The 18,909-nt window shown below is 38.4% G+C and overlaps 1 protein-coding gene and 1 long non-coding RNA gene across 4 annotated transcripts in view; one reads left to right on the plus strand and one right to left on the minus strand.

The window, feature by feature from the left end:
• LOC100725022 (contactin-associated protein-like 3) overlaps nucleotides 1–18,909 on the minus strand; it is a 233,507-nt gene that overhangs the window by 210,018 nt on the left and 4,580 nt on the right. The gene's annotated exons all lie outside the window — the stretch shown is intronic.
• LOC111756296 (uncharacterized) lies at nucleotides 210–5,542 on the plus strand. Of its 2 annotated transcripts, XR_010040053.1 has the most exons (3): nucleotides 210–365; nucleotides 558–633; nucleotides 3,910–5,542. It is a non-coding gene; the product is annotated as an uncharacterized LOC111756296 (long non-coding RNA). The 2 variants fall into 2 exon arrangements; XR_010040052.1 differs by having other exon boundaries at nucleotides 210–633.

Here is an 18,909-nt window from a genome sequence, read left to right on the forward strand (position 1 = left end):
GTAGCCTTGGTATATTGTCACATGCCTATCCTTTCATTTCTCCCACCTGCTAAATCCTGAGGGATAAAAATTTGACTTCTCAGGAGACAGTGCCTCGGGGAGCCAGTAACTCAGACCTTCAGGCCGCGCAGCATTGTGGGAAGGCTCCCTGCGGCCACAGTGCGCATGTGCATATTCGGCCCCGCCCCGCCTCCCGGCCCCGCGCGCGCATGCGCCCGCCCAGGCCGGGGAAGGTGGCTGCCTTTGGGAAGCGGGAACTTGTAGGAAGAGCCGCGGTGCGGTTCAGAGCGCCTTGGCTGGACTCCGTGCGCCCTGCGCTACCCTATCGCCTCCCACGGACAGAGACGGCTCCTCTGGTTGCCTGGGTGACTGAGGCGGGAGGCTGGTGGCTAGCAGTCATGCGGAGGACCTGGTCCCCATACTGCCATGTGCCTACATGCAGGACTGGGTCTATCGTGTATTCCTAGCTCTTGGGTTTTTTGTTGTTGCTGTTTTCTCCCCGTAGCTCTTTTGAATTGCCAGCAGTGCCTAAAACATGTTTGTTCTCTTTCTTGCAGATTAAGACATTTGTTCCATGCATCCAATAAGAGTGTGTTCCTCGGTGGGATTTTGATAGTGGCTTGCATATCCCAGGTATGAAAGTTTCTTAAGATTCGTCATCTTTCCGGTGAACTCCCTATATATTATGAGAGTGTGCAAATGTTCTGAGTCTTTCTCAGCTCCCTGTGCAGGGTCTATGGAAGCACAGAGAGAAAATTGCAGCTTTTTGGGGCTTGAGTGTGTTAAATTTTGTCAGGAAAGTTGTCTAATCTGATAGACCACTTTTTCTTAGTCCTCTGGCTAGAAAGAATGGGCTTTCCTTGAAAATTTCTTTCCTGGACCTGTTACCAGCTCCAGATTATTGGCTTCTTTAGCACAGCGTACCAAACATACGGAAGTAGAGAGTTAAGCCTGGGAATTGTCCACTGTGCCATTTCTTAAGTCCTGTGGTCCACTCTTTCATTTTGTAAGAATTTATAAGAATCTGCTTCTTCTGTGGATTTTGAATCGTGACAGGGAAGACTGGAAGGAAAGGGGCTACTTCTTTCGTTGGCACTGAAAATAATACCTGGCTTTTTAAAACCATATTCCTGATGAATGGGCAAGGCAATATCTGACTGTGTGCATGAGTTTTTGAACCTTTGGAAACAGAACAGAAATAATAAAATTAAATAACAAAACATAGGAATCAGTGCTTTTCCATTGCAAGTGCAAGATTTATGAAATATATTTTCTCATTTTAGCATATTACACATTAGATGTCCACATCCAAGGTAACCAGGAAAAACAAGAGAAGCTTCTAGGGCAAGCATTATTAACAGAAGATAAAACACTGACAGAAGTGCAGAAGGTTTTAGGGAAACCTTTTAATCTTAGTATAGCTTCAGATTTTCAGAAAAAATACCCTGGAAATGTGATTCATGTGACATGGATTTTCCAGTTGTTTCTGAGTTCATTATTAGTGAAGAAATCTGTTCAAGAAAGAAGGCAGATTCCATGAATATGTGTGATAAATTGCAACTTGATATTAAACTCACACTGAAAAAAATCTGGTAATAATATCTATGAATATAATCAATGTACAGATATGTTCTACCAGAAATTAGATCTTACAGTACATCACAGAACTCAGGAGAAAGTCAACCAATCTGATTTTTATGGCAAATGTAAGAAATCCATTTCCAGACAACATATCTCATTCAGCATCAAAGGACTGACTGAGAGCCCTTATAAATATGAAGAATCTGGTAAATTACTCCATTTACAGTCATGCTTTGTTCAGTACACTGAAGGCCAGATTGTGTTCAACCTTTTTGAATGCAACCAGTGTGAGCAGCCTTTCTGTTAGAAGTCAAACCTTGGTGAGCATTTGAGAATTGGTTGCAAGGAATCCCCTCTCACAGAACTCCAGTGAACAAACACAGAGATAACATTCTTTCAGTTTAGTGATTACTGGCAAACATTCTCCATGATGGGACATTTCAGAAAACATCAAAGTTCACAAAGTGGAGAAATCTCATGAATGTATAGAATATAGGAAAATTTTGCCAAGATAGCATATCTCAGAGCACGTCAGAGAACTCACACAGGTGAAAACCCATGTGAATATACTGAACGTGGGCAAACTCTCACAAGATACATCTCAGTGCACATCAGAGAACCCAGGCACAGCTGAACCCCTATGGATGTCATGAATGGAAAAATATTTCCTGATCCTTAGAACACATGAAGAATTCACATAGGAGAAGAGCTCTACAAGTGTAATGAATATGTGGTATCTTTTGCCTATATTTGTGTTCTGAAAACACAGCGAATTCACAGGGGACAAAACCCTATGTATGTTACAAATGTAGAATATTTTTTACATGTAACTCAGCCTTCAGAGCATATAGGAGAGTTCACACAGTGGAGAAACCCTATGAATGTGATGAATGTGGAAAAATTTTACTGGTAACTCAGCCCTCGGGTCACATCACCAAATTTGCATAGGGAAGAAGCCCCCTGTATATAACGAATGTGGGGAACCTTTCTCCCACCAATCACTCTTAGAGCACTTCTGAAAATTTTCATCCATTACATATGAATCTGCACCCATTAAATATAAAGGTAATAAGAAAATTTTCTCGGGGCTGGGGATTTAGCTCAGCGGCATAAGCGCCTGCCTTGAAAGCAGGCAGTCGTGAGTTCGATCCCCGGTACTGATAAAAAGGAAAAAGACAAAAACAAAAAAAAAAAAAAGAAAAGAAAATTTTTTCTCAGAGGTCATACATTAGCACACATCAGTTCACATGGGAGAAGTCCTATGAATGTAATGTATGTGGGGAACCATTGCTTTCAGCCCTCAGATGACACCACAGAATCCACAAAGGTATCCTATGAATGTAATGAATGTGGGAAATTTTTCTCATAGAAACCACTCCTTAGTACACACAAGAGAATTTCACACTGGGGAGAAACCCTGTAAATATAATGAGTGTGGGAAAACTTTTCCCCAAATTTCAGTTCTCACAGTACATCAGAGAATCCACACAGGGGAAAAGTTGTATTCTTGTGATAAATATAGGAATTCTTATACAAGTAAGCCCTCTGGATACACCCAAAGAATTCACACAGGGAAAATGTCATATAAATGTAACGTGTGGGAACACTTATGTCTGTAAAACAGCTCTCATTCTACATCAAAGAATTCCCCCAAAAGAGAAACCCTATGAATGTAATATATATGGGAAAATGTATTCTCAAAAAACACACCTTTGCACACATCAGATAATTAACAGAGGAGAAAGTGAATGAATGTGGGAAAACTTGCTGATAACTCAACCCGCAGGGACATCACAGAATTCACAGAGGGGGAAAACTCGGTGTATATAATGAATGTGAGAAAACTTTTCCCAGAAATCACCACTTAGATCCCATTTGAGAACCCACACATGGGAAAAATCCTATGAGTATAGTGAATGTGAGAAATCTTTCTCTCAGAGTTCATATATTTGTGCATATTAGAGTGTTCACACAGAGAAGCCTGTGAATGCAATACCTATGAAAACTATTTGCTTTAATTCAACTCTCAAGCAATGCCCCAGAATTCACAAAACCATTAAATCCTATGAATGTGGGAAAACACTCTCCTAGGAGTCACAATTTAGTGTACATTGCAGAAGTCACACGGGAGAAACTCTGTAAGTGTAATGAATGCGGGAAAGCATTGTCCCAAATTTCAGTTCTCATAGTACCCCAGATAGTTCACACAGGGGAGAGACGCTATGAATGTGATAAATGTGGAAATATTTTGTATCTCAATCCTTTGAGTACATCAAGGAATTCAATCCTTTGTGTACATATGTAACATGGGAATACTTCTGTCTGTAGGAAACTCTTGTAGTGCATCAGCGAATTCACACAAGCAGAAGTCCTATGAATGTGGTGAATATGGGAAAACTTTTCTCAACTCACCTCTAGGCTATCAGAGAATTCACGTGGGAAAACCAAATGAATGTGGGAAAGCTTATGCTGGTAACTCAAGATCCAAGGTTCATCACAGAAATCACATTGGAGAGATCCTGTCAATGTAATGAATGTGAGAAAATTTTGTCCAAGGCAGGTCTGTATCTGAACCTGCTCAGAGGAGAAACTCTATGAATGTAACAGATGTGGAAAAATGTGAAAACTGTGGGAAAACTGTTGTCCAAAAGGCAGCTGTCAGAATGATCAGAGCAGAATGCATGCCAGAGAGATAACTCATCTTGATGCAATGGTGGCAAAACTGTCATGAGTGTTATTTTTTTTCAAATTTTTTTTGTCTTTTTCTTTTTTATCGGTACCAGGAATCAAACTCACGACTGCCTGCTTGCAAGGCAGGTGCTTATGCCGCTGAGCTAAATCCCCAGCCCCTGAGTGTTATTTTTTTAAAGAGAAATATGTTGCTGTAGTTGTTTTTTCTAAACTAAGACATCAGTATTCAGGTTTAAGAGTAATGTTTGCACTTTGTGGTAAGTAAATGGGCTTGGGGTGGCAGTTTGAGCACTCATTCCTAAAAGTTCACCATCGCATAACACTGGTTAAACTTGCATCATATTCAGCTAATGGTTTGTTCAGCATAAAGGAAGTAAAATCAGTTTCGAAACCTTGACCACAAAAAAATTCTCTTATCCCTAGGCATGTTGCTTTCTCCAAGTTTAATCTGACAGTGAACATGAGTCAGATGACTTTTTTGTAAACATTTTACTAGTCCCTGTATCTTGTTTATATTATAGGAAGGAATACTGAGGAACTAAATGATGGCATATGTTTGTTTAGCAGTCATTGGAGAATAATTTCTTTGAAGCTACATGGTTATCAATTTTGTGACATCTGCCAAAAAGAGCCAAGAATAAGAGCCACCTTGATAAGAGTTTTGTCACATCATCAAGCTGAAACACCAAGGACTGTCATTATACCTGGCAGGAAGGTGCCAGCAGCTCAGGGTATATTTTGGCCCCTCCTTGGTCTTGACATCTTGGTACAACCTGAACATATGCCTCAGTACACAAAGAAAAATGGAGGCCAAAGTACGTGCTTTTCTACAATTTTCAGAAAAAATGTAAATGAATTGACAATCTGAAGTGTTAATGAAAATGTAAAATTTTATTAAAAGTTTAAAAATTTGGAGTAAAAAACCCAAAAAGTATAATTGTTATCAAAAAGAGAGGAAAGGAAGATGGTCTAAGGGATATAACTGCATGTATGTTTGAGTGTGTAGGATGGAAATCTGTATTACTGAACTGTTGTTGGATCATTGATCGGCATTGTGTGCAATCTCATTGTATGAATGTTCACTTTACATGCTTTAATTTTATAATTTGAACAACTATTTCAAAGATGACAATATGTAACCTATTAACTAGTGATCTTACTGTATTTTTTCCTTGAAATTCTGTATTATTTGTACTCTTTTACTGCTGTTTTATTTCCTTTCTTTTTTTTTTCTCTCTTTAAATAATAAAAAAAGAAAAAAGTTTAAAAATTATAGCAATGGTTCCTATATTCTCCTCACCCAGTTTTTCCTATTGTCATATTACTGGTACATTTTTCATAACTAATACTGTTACAGTAAAAAAAATTTTCACATTCCACGTGTTTTTATCCCACTATTTCCTATCCCATCATCCCATTCAGGATACTATACTGCACCTAATTGTTATGATACTGTAGTCTCCACTGATCTGTGCTAATTTTTATGACCACCCACGTCTGATGATCTTATGTCAGATTTTGTAGAGTGTTCTTCAATTCGGGTTTGTCTGAGTATACTCCCCTCTCTTTAAGATAAGTCTCTTTTCCAATAGATGACATGTTTCAGACTCTCGTATCTTCTACGTAATGTCTCCCAAGATAGTAATTGGGCACCGAGGGCCCATACAACCTCATATTGTGAGGGTAAGGAGTTAGCTGACTTATATTGGTTTCTCTGCTGCATTACTAATTAGGTCCTTAGGTGACATATTAATCTGATCTTAATCCCAGATGGTTTGTGACACTTACCTTCAAAGTGTGTGCTGTATGTATCGCACTGGTTATCCCTCAGCATGCTTAGAGGCAGTATCACTTCCCTTTGCTGATGCGTACCACATACTTTCCACTGTGTACTCTCCAAACTCTCATCTTACTTGATTCCTGGATTGAGTAGCTTTGACAGGATTATTTAAATGCTTAATCACTTCTCTACCATAATACACCCACATATTCAGATAACTTATTTAACTATTGTAATTTTAACTATTGTAAGGTGTTGTCTTAGTTTCTTTTCTCTTGCTGCTAACACAGAACACCCAACACTCAAAATTAAGGAAGGAAAGGCAACCGCTTATGGTGGTCACAAGTGACAAGAGTGAAAAGGGCAAAAAGGGGAAAGTACACTTCCTTCCTTCCCTTACATTGTATGCCAGCTACCCGCCCCTGGGCAGACACAGCGCTCACACCACCAATCCCAGCACTAGGCAATGAACAATCACAAAACCATTCACCTCCTACCCTTTCATCTCCTTCTCTCATAGTCTGCCATGTACAGGAAGAAGCAGCTCATTTTTCTGTCTGATTGGAAATCAACAAGACTCTATATTTCTTCTCTTTTGATTTGGCATTAGTAATTTCCTGCTTCTGTAGGGCAGAAAAGGTAAAGTGATTGCTAGTTGTTAAGTTTTAGTTCTAAAACATCTTCCCAATTTCTCATGTGTTTATAGGTGGGCCTTTTGGAAGGTGCATGGCTCATGGGGGCGCTATGCACACAAGTAAATTAATCTATTGAGTCCAGAACTGACTGTACTGTTAATTGTGCTTCTCTATGACAATAAAGATGAAATTAATACTATGTGTTATGCTTTAGATCTAAAATGTCCACCAAAATGCCCATGTGTTCAAAGGATAGAGCTTTTGGATGGTGACTGCATCATGGGAACTCTAATCCCATCATTGGATTAATGCACTAATGAGTTTATAATAATGCAGTTTTTCTATATTAGTCATGTATCCAACAACATTGTTGAATTATTCATTATAATTTTGTGTGCTTGCATGTATTCCAGCCATAGTAATCATTTAATCATTATTGTTATAGAGAAGGTCTATTTGGATACTGAATTTTCTTCCTCAGTTGAAGTCTCTGATACACATTTTTATAGGTCTTCTGACATTTTCTTCATAGGGTTTTGTCTTAGTTACTTTATGCTCGCCACTGGGACAAAATACCTGAAGCCCAAAGTTGGGAAAGGAAAGGTTTATTTATTACAGTTTTTGGAGGTTTCAGTCCACATTCAGTTGACTCCAAGGCAGGCGGGCATGGCTGGGCCGCAGTTCATGGCAGCCGCAAACAGGAACTGGCAAAGAGCAAGACACACCTTCTTCCTGCTATTACCTCACATCCTGGCTCCACCCCTATGTGGGTGGAGCACTGACACCATCAATCCAAGCACTAGACAATGAACCAATCACAAATACTCAATGCAAACTCATGAGGCCTGGGGGACAGAGACATAAACAATGACAGGTTTCATGCCATTCTTAATAGTGGTCTAGATTATATGCATTTCACCAAGAGATCAAGTCTTTAAGAGTTCAACAGAACACAAACTTATTGTTGCACAAAAATAAAGTGGAAAATGAAGGTAAAGAATTCCAGTTATTCAGTTGTTTCTGTCACTTTGTGCTCAGAATGCACTATTCAAATTGGCTGTGGTAGTCTTCATTCTATCTTAAAATGGATTAGGAAGAATGTGAGGAAATTTAAGGGCTTGGCTTAAATACAGTATCTCATTAACATCACATTCCATGGCCAGTCTCACTTGGATGAACAAGACAGAAATTTTGTTAAACCAGTGCACATGATATGAGCTTTTCACTATTGTACAAGCAATGAGTCCCATAAGGATTTTTCAAACTTACTACACATTAAGGTTTTCTTTGGTGTACATTCTTATGCAGTGTACTCTGAGAGCTGCTTTTCAAACAAAAGTTTTTCCACAGTTATCACATTCATAGGGTTTCTCCCCTGTGACTTCTCTGGTGCACTCTGAGAGTTGAATTTTGGGCAAAAGCTTTACCACATTCATTACATCCATAGGGTTTTTCTCCTGTGTGAATTCTCTGGTGTGCAGGAAGATGTGATTTCTGGGAGAAAGTTTTCCCACATGCCTTACATCCATAGGATTTAATACCTGTATGAATCCTCTGATGTACTCAGAGTTGAATTATAAGAAAATGGTTTCCCACATATATTACATTCATAGGGCTTCTCCCATGTGAACCCTTTGATGTGCACTAACAGAGGACCTCTCAGAGACTGTTTTCCCACATTTGTTACATTCATAGGGTTTCTCCCCTGTGCATGTTCTCTGATGGACTCTAAGATGTGATATCTTTGAGAAAGTTTTCCCACACTCATTACACTCATAGAGTTTTCCCCTGTGTGAATTCTGTGATGTGCCCCGAGGGCTGAGTCATCAGCAAATGTTTTCCCACATTCATTACATTCATATGGTTTTTCCCCTGTATGAGTTCTCTGATGTGCACAGAGGTGAGTTGAGAAAAAGTTTTCCCACATTCATTACATTCATAGGGCTTCTCCCCTGTGTGAATTCTTTGATGTACTATGAGAGCTGTCTTATAGACAAAAGTTTTCCTACATGTGTTACATTCATAGGGCTTTTCCCCATGTGAGTTCGTTCATGACCACTGAGGTATGATTTCTAAGAGAAAGTTTTTCCACATTCACTGCATTCATAGGGTTTCTCCCCAGTATGAATTCTCTGATGGGTAATGAGATGTGTTTTCTGGGAAAAAGCTTTCCTACATTCATGACATTCATAAAGTTTCTCCCCTGTGTGAATTTTCTGATGTGCCTTGAGAGCTGAATTATGAGCAAAAGTCTTCTCACAGTCATTACATTCATATGGTTTCTCTCCTGTGAGAACTCTCTGATGTACTCTGAGAGTTGAATTATGAGTAAACGATCTCTCACAGTCATTACATTCATATGGTTTTTCCCCTGTGTGAACTCTCTGGTATGCTCTGAAAGTTGAATTATAGGTAAAAGATCTTCCACATTCATTACACTCATAGGGCTTTTCTCCTGTGTGAATTCTTTGATGTGCTCTGAGATAAGAAACATGGGCAAAAGATCTTCCACATTTGTTACATTCATACGGTTTCTCTCCAGAATGAATTCTCTGATGAGCTCTAAGGGTTGAATTATCAGCAAATGCTTTTCCACATTCATTACAATCATAAGATTTTCCCCTGTATGAATTCTCTGATGTGCACTGAAATGTGTCTTGTGAGAAAAAGTTTTCCCACATTCAATACATTCATAGGGTTTTTCACCTGTGTGAATTCTTCAATGTGCTCCAAGATGTGATGTCTTGGCAAAAGTTTTCCCACATTCAATGCATTCATGGGGTTTCTCTCCTCAGTAAACTCTTTGATGTTGTTTCAGATGTCCCATCATACAGAATATTTCTCCATAATCTCTATCTTGAAAAAGTCTCATCTCTGTGTCTGTTCTCTGCTGTTCCATGACAGGAGATGTGTAAGATTCCTCACAGCCAATTCTCAAATGCTCACTGATGTTTGACTTCTGACAGAAAGATTCTCCACATTTACTGCCTTCATAGAGTTTGAACTCCATCTGGTCTCCAGATGGGGTATGGTGAATAGGATATGACTGTGAGTGTAATGGTATCCCAGATTTCTCATATTCATAAGGGTTCTGTCTTGAGTGGGTCCTCTGATGCTGAATGAGATATGCTTCTTGAGAAAAAGATTTTTCATGTTTCCCATACAGATCACATTGGAAATGTTTTTCTGGTGTTTTGTCTTGTACTATAAAGTCTAATTTCTGATACAAGATATCTGTGCATCCATTATGCTCAAAGATGTTGCTATCAGTTTGTTTTTCAAGCCATACTTTATGGCCTGGGGTGTAACCCACATTTTCTTCACATTTATTACCATCTAAAGCCCTCTGTCTTATAGTAGGTTTTTGAGATGGACTAAAGGGTGACTTTGTACTGAAATTAATGCCATCTTCATTACAATCACTATGTGTTATTATTGGCATGTGAACTTTATTGTATTCCACAATGGTGGTTTTGTTGCAGGATCCTCCACTTTCATTAAGATCATAGCACTTCTCCCTTATGTCAGATACCCTGTATTCAAACAGAGTTGTTTTACCACACGTTTTCCTAAATTCATCGTCCTCACAGTACTTCCCTCCTGTTGGAAGACTCCCCTCTTTCATATAGTCACTGTGTTGAGTGGACTTCTCCAAGATTTGAAACTTCTGAGGGTGATCTTTTTTATAATCAAGAACTTTCTCATTTTTACTAAAATCATGCGATTTCTCTTTAGTGTGCGTTTCCTCACGTTTAATATCAAGTTGTAATTTTCCACACACATTCATGGAATCAGCTTTCTTTCTTGAATAGCTTCCTTCAGTAATAATGAACTCAGAGATAACTGGAAAGTACATTCCACATGAGTCACATTTAGAGGGCATTTTTCCTAAAAAATCTGAAACTATACCCAGATTAAATGGTTTTCCTAAAACTTTCTGTTCTTTAGTCAGTGTTGGAAGCATCTCTTGTTTTTCCTGATTTCCTTGGATGTGGACTTCAACTCTGTAGTATCCTAAAATGAGAAAAATTGAAATTATCCTATAAAGTTTATACTTCTTATGGATAAAAAAGTCATGTCTTGTTATTATTTTATTCTATTATTTCTGGTCATGTTTCCAAAGCTTAAATAATTGACGCATACCACCAGATATTCCCTAGCCCTTCCTCACATGTATGGTTTTAAAAAGGCAGATATTCTTTTCAGTGCCAACCAAAACAGAGTAGAAAAATTCTCCATGGTCTCCATGGTTACAATTCAAAATTCACAGACAAACCAGATTCACAAACACACAAAAATTATTATAACATGGAAAGAGTAGACCTTAGGACTTAAACAATGGCACAATGGAGAATTTTAAGGCTTTTTTTCTGCTTTCCATATGTCCCAATTATCTAGAGCTGGTAAAAGGCACATATTAGGAAAGCCTGTTCTATCTAGCTAAAGCACTGAGAAAAGTAGTCTAACAGATCAGAAAACTTCTCTGACAAAAGTTAATATAGTCCCCAAAAAGATGCAATATTCCTCCTGTGCTTTCACAGAGACTGACTGATCAGGGAGCTAACAAACTCACAGAAGCACTGCACATGCTCACAATACTTCCCTCCATGAGATTAATGGGGAGCTCACAGGAAAGATAAAGAGTAATTTTAAGACCATTTCATTATTGGTCTACACAAAGCACTTTCAAAATCCCACAAAGTAACACATTCTTACTGAACATATGGAACGAATTTCTTAATCTGTAAGGGCAAGAACAAACATGTTTTAAGGCTCTGATGGCAACTCACAAAAGCTAGGGGAAGGAAACTACAACAAAAACCCAAAGAGGCAACCAGTCCTAAGGTAGAAGAGAAAAGGTGTGTGATCCCCAAAACTTGAGTACATAATACACAGAACATGAAACATTCATGTTCTGACACATCATCCCTGGAAGGAAGACAAATCTTCACAAACATAAAAGAAGAGGAAAAACAAGACAATACTGAGCCACAAAAAAAGTATACTTAAAAATCAGTAAACAAAATTACGTAAAGAAACAGAATATCTGTAAATTACAAATTTTCTCCTAGGGAAGAAAAGGAAGTTTCATAGAAAATTTTTGAAGTGAATAAAAACAAAAACATGAAAGAAATTTATGGGCTGTAGTTAAAGCCATACAGGTACTTGGAGCTAAATTAGTAATTTCAAAATTTGTGTGTTAGAAAGCAAAGATCCTGTCTTAGTTACTTTTCTCTCTTTGCTGAGACAAAATACCGAATGTCCAAAGTTAAAGAAAAAAAGGATTTATTCAGCTCACAGTTTGCATAGGTTTCAGTCCATAATTAACGGCTGGCTCCAAGGCAAGGTGCCTCCACGGCAGGGTGATTCATGGCAGAGGGGCAACAGTTCATGGCAGCAGAAGACAGCAAAAGCAACAAGTGAAAGCAAGACAAGCCTCTTCCTGTGCCTTTTATTATATTCAGTCTACCAAGACTAGGGCAGTGCCAATCTAATCAGCAGACTGACCCAGCAATCACACACCCTTAATCCCAGCACTCTGAATCCCAGCACTGCACTATGAATCAATCATATACTCTAGATTCAGCTGCCTCCTAAAAAACTATCACTGCTTGAGGCTTTGGGGGTATAGCTATACACAAACCAGAACAGATCCCCAACCAGATATTTAAGTTTCCCCTTCAAGAAACTAGACAATGGGAAATATCAGGGACTCCAAAAACAATAAATTCTAGTGAGGATGTTGGAGAAAAATAACCTTTCTTATATTGTTGCTGAGAATGTAAACTAGTAAACACTATGGAAATCAGGATGAAGATTCATCAAAAAACTAAAAATACAAATTTCATTTAGTCTAGTTATATCTTTTTAAGTATCTTCCTGAAAGACTTAATGTCATCATATTAGAGTGAGACACATGTTTATAGAAGCACAATTCACAATGGGTAAATTATGGAGACAGCCTAGATGCTCATCAACAGACAAATGTATAAAGAAAATGAGGCATATTCGTACTGCAGTGTCATTTAGCAATAAAGAAGCATAAATTTAGTCATTTGTAGGAAAATAGGTAGACCTTCAAACCATAAGGTGAAATAAATCAAGGAAGGTAAAACAAATCAAACACAGTTAAATATCATGTGGTTACTCTTACATGAGAAATCCAATATGGTAACAGACCAAAATGAAGGAGAGACAGTAGGAAAATGGAAGGCAAACTCGAAGATGAGGAAAGGGATGTGGAGAATGGGGTTACAGTGAAGGACACATTGCCATTAGTCCCCCTCAACATTCCTTCTTCCTTTTGACCACACTTATCCCACTGCAGTTGCTATTTTCCAAAGCAGTTTTGGAAGGCCTCTTGAGATAAAATAAAAAATACTGTTATGGATGCTGCTAAGTGCCATTCAAAGGATAGGCTCACAAAACACCGTGGTGACTCTCATCCACTTCATTCAAAATATCTGTACTGTGTGACTTCTGTCTCTTCCTCAGAGTCAAAGAACCATGACAAGTAAGTGGTTTTAATTAATTCAGGACTTTGAGGCAGTATCACAAAAGAGGATTTTCAATTCTACTCCAGACATTGGCAAGTATGATGGAATGAGTGTGTTTAAAGCAGAGGAGGAGTTGATGGCAATGTATCTTTTGCTGTAAACATTTTAAAGATTAAATATTAACCTTGTTTTTCAATCACTCCTTGTATTTATTTCTCAAAGTTCTAGGCAATAGAAACCCAAGAGGAGATTGCCAAATGATTGTGTTCTTGAGGGCCCACTTCTGGGTTACAGAGAGCTGATCTCTGTATGCCTAATGATGCAGGAGCCAGCTAGCTCTCTGGCCTCTTGCAAGTGTTTTCTAACCTCCTCATGGGGGCTCCCCCTCAGGGCTCAAAGGTCCAAAGACATCACATCCTGATTAGGGTTTCGCCATATGAATTGGGGTAAGGGGACCAAATATTCAGTCCACTGCAAATTTGATGCCCATAAATTTGGCAATTTACATCAAGTGACCAAATATCTTGGAAGAAAAATGTATTTCCAATTCACTCGAAAAGAAAAAGATAATTAGAGGAGACTAATATCTTTTTTAAAATTGAATATATAAGGGGAAAAGCATACACAGATATGGACTTTGCAAAACATGGTTCCAGGACCCAATGATTATAACTAGTAAATTCCATAAAACATCTAGGAAGCACCTAAACCAGTCAAATACAAACTCTTGAAGGAAATACAAGATATAGGACTATTTTCTAGATGATTTTATGATCCCCTCATTGTCATGGTAGGATGAGGGCTAAAAAAGAACAGACCAATATTCACTATGAAATAAATGCAAAAATGGTGCATAGCAATACATAAAAACAAATCATGACCAAGTCGAATTTACCCAAAGAATGCAATATTAAAACTCTCCCAATATAACCCATTATATTAATAATCTAAAGAATTAACACCAGATCATTCAGTTGGTGGAAAATAATTTAACAAAATTCAAAATCTACTCAATTTTATAAAAGAGATAATTGAAAAACAGCTAACATAATGCTGTGCTTGAAACTGAATGTTTTCTCCCTAAGTCTGGGAAAAAGACAAGGGTATCCCTGCTGACCACCACCTCTGCTTAACAAAGCAGCCACTGGTGGGCTGTGAGTTCAATTCCCAGTATCAAAAAATAAATAAATAAATAGAACGAAAACACCAACCGGCAGAGTGAGCCCATGTAAAACATCATCGCCATCACACACATGAATACAAAGTGAACTATGAGAAAGCTCTTTGAACTACTGCTCTGGCTTCCCCACATAGTGGAATTATATTGTAGCTACACTTCCTTTTGTATGTACAGCTTACTAGATATGAGTTTTAAATATTATTATGTGAAAAACATTTTATGTTAATTTTATTAATTTCTAGATTTATCACACTATGTTCAGAGGATTTTGTTTGCTAATTATTACTGTGAATTAGGCTTACTGTAATTTTTCACATTAGATTAATACCTAAATTTTCACTTTCTTATGATTATTCCATTGGAACCTGAAAGTCTCAGTCTTCACATTCAGCAAGTGTTCACAGACATATTATGAGGTCCTAATTCTAATGAATATTAAATTCTCAGAGCTCCATTTTTTGTGTTTTTTGTATCTTTAAAATCCTTAATTTTTTAAGCTTGTGCTTTTGAGCTAGAGTTACTGCTTTTAATTTAATGTACTTAATTGCTTGAATTAAAATCTAAATGGTCACAGAACGTGAAACTTTATTTCCTTTCCACTGACACATCTTTATCCTTCTTTTATCATAATCTAAGTCAGTCACATAGGCATATCTTCTTTAGCCAATCAATGGGATTCAATCATTTACATTTTGTGATTGGGAGCTAAACAAAATCAGGTCAAAATTTGTTATGCTGTTTATTCACTTCATAAGAACTACTTTCAGGAGCCAGGCATGGTGGTACACTCCTGTAATCCCAACACTCAGAAGGCTGAGGCAAGAGGACTGTTGCAAGTTCAAGACCAGCCTAGGTTACGAAGTGAGCCCAAGACCAGCCTGAATCATATAGCGAGACTCTGCAGCCAAAAGACAAAAATAAAAGAAAGACTTTCAGTAAGTGTTTTACTTCCAATAATTAAGATAATCTTACTTTTTTCTAGAAATTATACTGAAAAGTACATTTTTTAAAAATATCTGGAATTACCAGAATAGACAACGACTATTAAGCACATGAAAAGACACTCAACATTATTAGCGAGAAAGGAAACTGTGCCCTCCTCAAATTCATACATGGAAGCTCTGAATCCCAGTGTAACCTACTATATCTGGACACAAAGTAGTGAAATGAACTGCAAGTGAAGTCCTCAGGGTGGGACTCTAAAGCCCTAGCAAGAAAAGGCAGAAACACCAAAGTGCCCAGGGGCATGTGTGCACACTCCCTCTCCTCCCCACTCACACTTGCACAAAGGAAGAGGATGTGAGGATCAGGCAGGAAGGGGACTGCAGGTCAGGGAGGCAGGCAGCACACCAGAAACCTGCTTTTCTGACACATTCATGTTGGTCTTCCAGCTTCTAGGATTGTGGGGGAAAATGTACTGTTTAAGCTACATAGCCAGTGATATTATGACAGCCCAAGATAAGCAACACAGAAATGCAACAGAAAACCTCAGTAAGATACCACTTCATATCCACTAGCGTAACTAAAATCAAAAAGGATGAACAGAAATTAGAATCCTCACAGTGTGACTAGGAATGGAAACTGGAGCAATCACTTGAGAAACAGACTATGGTTCCTCAAACAGATTAAACACACAAGTACTTGACTTCACAATTCCATCCTAAGTATGTATACATGAGACATAAAAATGCAGGTCTGGGTAAAAACCTGTAAGTGAACAGTGATACAAACATTACTTATAATTGTCAAAATGTGGACCCTTAAATGCTTCCTGAATGATGAATACAGAAACGAAAAGTGATATATCCATGCAATGGAATATTATTTGGTCACAAAAGGGTAAAATACTGATATATATATATATATATGGTGTAACTATGGTAACCAAAAGAAACCAATCACAAAAGCTTGGATATTATGTTACATGAGTTTGATTATGAGAAATATCTAAAACAGGCAAATGTATAAAGACAGAAAAGATTACTGGTGGACTAAGGCTGTAGGGAACAAGGGGTCAGGAAACTGAAAACCAAAGCTACATGCTTGTTTTAAAGGTGATTAAAATTGATTGTGGTGATGTCTGACACATACGTAAATGTACTAAAAGTTAAGAACCATATGCTACAAATGGGTGAATTGTATAATATGTAAACCATATATCAATAAAGTTATTATGGAAAAAAATTCAATGCAGATGGATTTCTTAAAACTCTCTCTCCTGCATCCCAATGGATAAATGACCCAGGGTCTTCCCTAGGAGGCTCACACTTCCTGGGCCATCATCACTGTAAATCACAGGAGACAACCCAGAGATCTGTGGGTACTCTGGTGCTATTATACCTAACAGAGCTTATGTATAAAGCTATATATAAACCTAGAGCCCCTGAAGAGCAGAGAAAAACTTACAGTGATCAAAGAGAGTATGATAAGAGAATACCAGCTTTGTTGAAGCAACAACAATACATGTAAGAAGGAGGCTATAATCACACTGGAGAAGCAATAACCATTTAATAACTACTTTCTTGTGCTATAGAATCTCAGTGCCTGAGTCTTTTTTGTTATTGTTAATTGACAGACAAATATCCCAAGTAAGATCTCACTAAGGAGGCTAAAACTGTCAGACCATAGAAGGCAGAAGAATGGCAGTCACCAGAGGTGAAAGAGGAATGGAAAGATTTAAGCCAAAGAGTAGGAAGTTTCAGTTAGGAGGAATCATCTTTGGTCCAGCAGAGTGAGTGTAATTCCTAACTCTGCAGTGTTCACACCGGACAGCTGCTGGGTGGTGCCATAAACTGATATAAAGGTGGCAAAAATGGGTATGTGCGAAATGGAAGGATAAAATCAATCAGAAGTTTGAGTGAAATAGAGCAGCTGATGTTGCTATGTAAGAGATTGGCACCTGTGGCCACATAAGGCTCAGTAGAAAAGAAGAATAGAATGGTTCATATACATGGGATTTCAGCGCTCAGAAGTGAGGACTAAGATGAAGGCAGCAGTCACTAGTGTATCTGAAGTTCTTGGAGACCAGGTGACAGTTCCTTCTTCACACAGGGATGAGAAGCACACAATAAGCCCCTGACTTACAAACAAGCTCCTCTCTGGGAGAACATTCGTAAAGTAGCTTCATTTCTAAGCCTGACGAAATGAGTTTTTACACATCTTTGACACAAACATACAAATAAAACACAAAAAACCTAACACATACACAAATACTGTACATAAAATATTTTCACTTTTATAGACATCTACCATCTTTTCACCTCTGCCCAATCTCTCATTTTTTTCACTATGTCCATGCAGTTATTGCTTGGTGCTTCCTACCAGTCCTGTCCACACTACCACTGCTTTTCCTCTGGCTTCTGGCCACCATGGGCTCTGGTTACTGTAACACTACACACCACTGCACTGTACAGCAAGCACACAGCAGTACCACTGTGACAATGTATGGCAGACCCAAGAGCTATTCCCACAATTTATTTGTATCTATGAATGTTTGTAATGCAAGGTGCATAACAGCTCAGTAACCATGGATATGAAAAAGGCTTCCAGAATAAGTACTGGACACAAAGCCAGAGAAGATTTCTGAAAACTAGTAGAAGAGGCTAGAAGCTTCAAAACTGAGAAAAAGGGATTTTCTACAATAGAAACTTTAAAACTTAAGATAACAAGTGACCCGTGTCAAAATGGTAGAGATGCAAGAAAATCCTCTTCTGTGAAAACAGTGAGAAGCTGCATGCATTGTTAAGTCAACTTTTCAGGACTCTGTAAGCAAACTAAAAACGTGTAGCAGTTGCACAAAAAAGCATCTGCACATGACAGCAATTGATTCTGTGTCATTTTAACTTGTCCCGTTTACCTAGTTCCACAGTAGCTTTGATAGTCTAAAATAAGAGTGAATATCTGCAGTCTCAGGAGAAGCATGAAGCACAGTGAGGTTAGGGTTCTGCCCAAGCCTCACCCCCAGTGATCCATGTCTATGGCTCTATGTGGTGGTTCTCGGGAGGAACTCACCTGCAAGGCTGGTTACGTGTTAACTCAAAGTGCTCCAGTGTGAAAAGCCCTATCCTGTGAGCCAATGTCACAAGCACTTAGACGCATAGTTTAACTAAACAACTACCCAAAATGGTGGGTACTAGTTAGGGGAAAGCAAGTGTATAATCAAAAAGTCGAAAAGAAACAAACAGGAATTTGATATCCATAATAAAGGTTTTGAAAAACTCACATATGTTCTCGAGAACACAGCAGGCCAGCTACATACATTAGCTAAGTAAAGCTCAAGGCTGTGAGTATGCTCAAGACAGAGTATGCTCAGTTGTCACCTCTGTCTAACCCTGAAGACTGGAGTAAGCAGGGTGTGTGGGCTTAAGGCAGAGTTGTAAACTGCCTGGATGACTCTGAAGCAATGTCCTAATGCTCACAGAGTCCTACTCCTAACAGTGGGAAGCTTACTGGTTGCAGGCATTTCAGAAAATGTATTCAGGGACTTCAGCTGCAAACCACAATGGAAAAAAAAGCCTCTATAGAATTAACTTTAAAAATCCTTTG

The sequence above is a fragment of the Cavia porcellus genome, unplaced genomic scaffold (genome assembly GCF_034190915.1).
Source record: "Cavia porcellus strain 051 isolate PalLab524CR breed Dunkin Hartley unplaced genomic scaffold, mCavPor4.1 scaffold_17, whole genome shotgun sequence".
NCBI lineage: Eukaryota > Metazoa > Chordata > Mammalia > Rodentia > Caviidae > Cavia > Cavia porcellus.